The 5,764-nt window shown below is 39.1% G+C and overlaps 1 protein-coding gene and 3 non-coding genes across 4 annotated transcripts in view; all 4 read left to right on the forward strand.

The window, feature by feature from the left end:
* The window catches only part of wnt5b (wingless-type MMTV integration site family, member 5b), a 76,234-nt gene that overhangs the window by 16,280 nt on the left and 54,190 nt on the right, over positions 1-5,764 (forward strand). The gene's annotated exons all lie outside the window — the stretch shown is intronic.
* Positions 3,082-3,191, forward strand: trnal-caa. Its single transcript has 2 exons — positions 3,082-3,119; positions 3,146-3,191. It is a non-coding gene; the product is annotated as a tRNA-Leu (tRNA).
* On the forward strand, positions 4,934-5,044 carry trnal-caa. The gene is made up of 2 exons: positions 4,934-4,971; positions 4,999-5,044. It is a non-coding gene; the product is annotated as a tRNA-Leu (tRNA).
* Positions 5,399-5,474, forward strand: trnak-cuu. The gene has a single exon. It is a non-coding gene; the product is annotated as a tRNA-Lys (tRNA).

A 5,764-nucleotide genomic window follows, 5' to 3' on the forward strand; every position in this document is an offset into this window, starting at 1 on the left:
GTGTAGGTGTGTGTGTGGGGGGTACAGGGACAGGTGGGCATCTTCCTGTTATCTTGCCTACATCTCTGTTTCCCTTAATCATTCACCCTCCCTCTCAATCAATGTTGAGTATCTTTAGATCGTACACAAGAGTTTGTGTGTGTGTGTGTGTGTGTGTGTGTGTGTGTGTGCCGTGTGTGTGTGTGTGTGTGTGTGTGGGCCGGTAGTTTGCATTTTTGTTAGTACAGTCTATACCCTTGTACTGTATGTGTGCGTTTGATTTTGTTTGAGTGTGTGTGATGTTTTCAAGTCTTTATATTTGTCAGCGTTTGTGTGTCTGTCTTTGAGCTTGTGTATGTGTGGGCTCACATCGCCATCCCTTTGCTCTGTGTGAGTGTGTGTGTGTGTGTGTGTGCGCCACGAGCCCCAGTGAGATCCAGCGAGCATGACGGAGAATGACAGGTTGATTTATGGCGAGGCTATAAGTAGAATGACTACTGCTAGAGAGAGAGAGAGAGAGGGTATGTGTGTGTGAGGGAAATAAACACGGCAGAGAGGGATGGAAAAGAGGGGTAGGAAGGGAAAGATGGTGGAGAGAAAACTGGAGCGACGGGATGCTGGGAGAAAAGGGGATGCAGAGAAAAAGAGAGCTGAATGACAGAGCTAAAGAGGCAAGAAAGAGAGAAGAAAGGAAAAGAAGTGAAGGTGTCACAAAAAATGGACTGATTGGGATTGTGGGAGTGGGATTAAGTTGCCTCTTTGCATATGAAAAATGACAGAAATAAATAGAGAAAATATGACCAAGCTGCTGCTGGCACGGAAAAAGATGGATAGAGGAAAACGAGATACAGACGGAAAGAAAGTTTAGTCCTTGTTTGCGAAGGAGCCCCTGTGAGTTGGTTTAATGACAAACAGCAACGGCTCACGTAGTGCAGCATTCTGTGAGTCTCAATAGAAAAATAACATTATCTCCACAATTACATTTACATTTTTAGACATTTAGCTGATGTTGTTATGCAGAATACAGACATACACAGAGTGCAAATGAGCTTCAATTCCCAAATCAGTAACAACGCAGCGCGAACAGCATCCAGGAGAACGTTCAAGAGTGTTGGCGATTACTGTGAGTGTCACGAAGGAGAGGAGGTGCAGTGATATGGTAGATGTTGTTATCCAACCTGACTTCGTGACCTTCCTCCTAACCGGGGACCAACAGTTTTGGTATGAAAAGATAAACGTGTGCTTTTATGGTTTCGTCCTTGATTACCAAACCATACCTGCCATTTTTTATGTTATATTGGGTCATTTCATGTCTTCATTAGATAGCAGATGACATGCAGCGTCCCCAGCACTTCAGCGACTCAGCCATAAAATCCAACATTTATACATTTTCGTTGAATTAGGTCCTCAAAGTAGACATTGGTGTGGAATTTTAGCCACTCAAGGGAGAAATTCTTCTCCTCTCAGTCTTAGAGATACAGGCTTTTGCATTAAAGTGGCATTCCACTTATTTTCAACATCAAGATTAGTTCATTTGAGTACAAATTAGCCTGTGAAAAATCTAGTGTAATGTTTTCTGTGGCTCTGCAGGGAGCTTTTTGAAGTCTGAAAAAGTCATCTCTGAGGTTGTCATCAGGGACATCTCAGAGTATACATTTATAAATGAACAGACAACCTGTGTGGCAAACTGGGTGTGTTGAGTTTTCTAGACAGCGAAGTTTGGACTGCATGATGGGAAATGTAGGATGCAGTGTTTTTGGAGCTTGACCCAAACTATGAGTCAGGATATTTCTTTCTCTAGTGATCAGATTTTTTGTATTATTCATTTTTTAATGTCTCTCAAATGTCCAGCAAAATTAATAAATAATAATAAATAAACAGAGGAATTGGCATTACAGTGAGAAATGGTTGATTGTTCTACTCAAGAGCACTTCGGCAGTACACAATGACCTCTGGAAAACCAACTTGTGACTCTACTGTGAGCGCAGCAAATGACAATGAACATTGTCTTGATTAGGACATAATGATCTGACCAAACAGTGAACCAATGATGAAGCAATTGGATGCCTTAGATTTGTCTATTTACAACAGTGCCTTATTTTGAAATGGCAGAGATAAGAGAATGGATTTTTCCAAGAGACTTGTATTCAATCACAGTGGAGCTTTTAATTTGAAACAGCAGACTTTCAGAGTATTCTTTAATGGGCTAATTCAATCTAAACTGTGCGCCCAAAAAGTAAGTGTTGTCATGAGGTTTGTCCGGTTTAAAAGGGAAACAAGAACAGTCTGAAACATTCTTTCTTGTGCACACACACACACACACACACACACACACACCTGCCAGAACATTTGCTCCCATGACAACCTGGCAACCAAAAGGGCTTTGAAGAACAGGTCAGTAGTTTTGCCTGTCTGTGTGTGTGTGTGTGTGTGTGTGTGTGTCTTTTCTAAACATCAGCGCGACCAGCATTTTTCTATTTTCTTTCACCTCTTCTTTTTGTCGCTTTGCTCCATTTCCTTTCTTTTCTGTTTTGCATAGGGAACTGTTCTCATCTCTCTCAGGTGAAGGAAAAAAAGTGAGAGAATGTCGAAGAAATCAAGAAAGCGATAACGAGTGTTTTCGAGAGAGAGAGAGAGAGATAGCGAGGGAAGGAGTGTGAGAAATATGAGCGAGAGAGGTCGATAGAGATAGAGAGAAAAAGAGAGAGAGTCTTTGATCTCTCTCCTGGTGGGAGCTGGTCTTGGCGTGTAGCCAGAAAACCCCACGGCACACACACACACACACACCAAACAGACGCCCAACCACACATATTTAGGTCTAGCTGGCCGGCTCCAGGGCTTTGTTGATTATTTCTGCGTGGGAGGATCCAAAGACGTGGAACCCCCTCCTCATCCATCCATCCATCCATCCATCACCTATCTGTCTTTCCACCAGTCCATCCATTCAACAGCCAATCCATCCGATAGATAGATAGATAGATAGATAGATAGATAGATAGATTAGATAGATAGGATAGATAGAAGATAGATAGATAGGATAGATAGATAGATAGATAGTAGACAGACAGACAGACACTCACTTTGGTGAATATAGGCTGGCTTGTCAGGATGCCGAGTGGTCTAAAGGCGCCAGACTCAAGGGATCACTCCTTCCTTTCAAAGGGACTTCTGGTCTCCCAATGGAGGCGTGGGTTCAAATCCCACTCCTGACACAGCTTTATTTCCTGCAGGTTTTTGTATCACCAGAGCAGGGCTTAATAAACCACTGGTATACAGCTAACTTAAGTACCTAACCCAACATTTCTTTGTGTCAGATTTGGAAGAAACATGAATCAACTACCTTGACGACCGTACCTCAATTTTCATCTCTATCTGCAAAAGAAATCTCAACGTTAAGGCCACATTCATTAAAGTGCATTTTAACATTGATCGTACCTACTAAAACTTACCTACTGAATCTTTTATACTGTCCCCTCTGCCTTCCTTTGTGTTTTTAAAAGAGATTTTAGTGATATATAGATGCACATTTCCAACTATAAAACTACTACAGCACACGTATACATTATTATAGCAGGATAACGTTACAAGAAGACAACCGTCTCCTTATACCAAGCAAACAGTTAATGGTATGACAATATATAAACACCTTGTCTAACGAGATAGAAATGCCTCGTTATAACAAGAACAGTGTTGATACTGTACTGCAACCCAGTTATTTATATATTAAACCACTATGTTGGATGTTGTCTGCTCTGAGAGAATTACCTTAAGTGACATTTCAAAATGTTGCATTATTCCTTATTAGACATTCTGTCATGTTTCATTCATTTGCTCTCTTAAGGATAGTCTCATCATTAAATCTTGCTATTTAAAAAAAAGAAAAAAGAATCCTTTTTTTGGTTTAATCTTGCAATTGAGTATCACAATGAGAAAACAACATTTTATAATATATGAAAATCCGTGGTAGGACCAGCAATTATGTGTTATAAAACAAGAGAGATTGGTCATTATAACAAAACTGCTTCTCATTAAAACCACCAAGAGAAAAGTATTTCATAAACTACATGATGGCTAAAGTTTAAAGGTCCAATGTGTAACATTTAGGAGGCTCTATTGGCAGAACTGTAATATTCACAAGTATGTTTTCATCAGTGTATAATCACCCAAAAGTAAGAATTGTGTTTTCATTAGAATGAGATGTTTTATATCCATTTCAATTAATTTTCAGGGTAGTGGGTTCAAGCCCCACGTTGGGCCACAGATTTTTAGGCTACAGTAGATATATGACATTCACATTACAAAGTAATCTATTTGTGCAGTTGATGCTGTGTAAAAAAGTGCAGGAGTTTTTGGAAAAGTCGTACAGTCGCTTATCTTCCACTGTCCTTGAGTAAGAGCTGCCTCTGTGTTTCAGAGTGCCCCTCAAAAAGGCAATGCCATATTATGTATATTATACATATACATACATACATACATACATACATACATATATATGTGGTAATTGCAATGTGACACTGCTTTGAAAGCCAACATTAATAAATAGCTTAATCTTTGTTGTTTCCTGTAAAGTCTCCTATAAATCTGGAAATGTATCATTTGTGTTTGCATTTAGCTTAACCAATGAAATTTGGGTGTCTGTTGCAGGGGCAGATCTAGAGGTAACTTGGGTTGGCAGCTGCAACCCTTAATAATGCCCAGTTTGGTGTCACATTTTGTCAAGTTTAACACATGAATTTAGATTCATTTTAAAAATAATGTGTTAAAAAACGGAAAAAAATAATTTAATGATCTGCTTTGGCAACATTTCAGTAAGTGATAAGTTCAATGAAATGGAAATAGATTTCTGGGCTTTTAAAGCAAATCTTAATATATGTGTTTATTTGTGATTAAATAAGGATATATTTATGCCACACTGTTCCCATCAATATTTCTCTAGAGCCTTTGTATCTCAGTTGTCAGGATGGCCGAGCGGTCTAAGGCGCCAGACTCAAGAGTTAACTCCTTCCTAAACAATGGGACTTCTGGTCTCCAAATGGAGGCGTGGGTTCAAATCCCACTTCTGACAAGCTTTATATTTCCAGGTTTCATCCCTCAAACTTGACGAGATCTGCTTTTGTTTCTGTGTATACACCAAGGTTTCCTTTAAATGTACTTTATGATAAAAGCTTGTGGTTTTGTCATGTTGTTATACTGAGTAATCTCTTTTGGTTTAACAAAATGTCATTTCTGGTCATAACAAGGATTTTCACAGATGGTGAGATTGATGTTCTGTCATTGTGCTCTCTCTGCGTCAAATTGGTTTTAAATTTACTTCTACAATGAGTGCAACGCTGCAGTTGAATAAAAATATCATATATGAAATTGATGACTTGGTGGCTATGATATCTGTTTGATATCTACTCAAAATCTTTAGCTTTTAGCCCGGCTAGCTCAGTCGGTAGAGGCATAGAGACTCTTAATCTTCAGGGTCGTGGGTTCGAGCCCCACGTTGGGCGGTCTGAATTTTGAATGATATAAGAGATAGTTTGTGGTTACAGACAATTAGTTATAACCCTGAAAAAAAAGTACAGGAAGTCACTGAACTGAAGTATCGTCTTGTCCCATAACATTGGGCACTTTCTTGTCAATCAAGTTCTTTCTTTATCAGTGTTTTTCAGTGTTTGTCTATTATGATAATAATTATTTATTTAATTAATGAATACTGTAAGTATTATGAGAGGGTGGTTTGGCCTGGATTTATTCTGTGTGTTTTCTTGTATTTATCCATTGTGTGTGTGTGTGTGTG

The sequence above is a fragment of the Morone saxatilis genome, unplaced genomic scaffold (genome assembly GCF_004916995.1).
Source record: "Morone saxatilis isolate NCDOM2014 unplaced genomic scaffold, NCSU_SB_2.0 Contig10, whole genome shotgun sequence".
Classification (NCBI taxonomy): Eukaryota; Metazoa; Chordata; class Actinopteri; family Moronidae; genus Morone; species Morone saxatilis.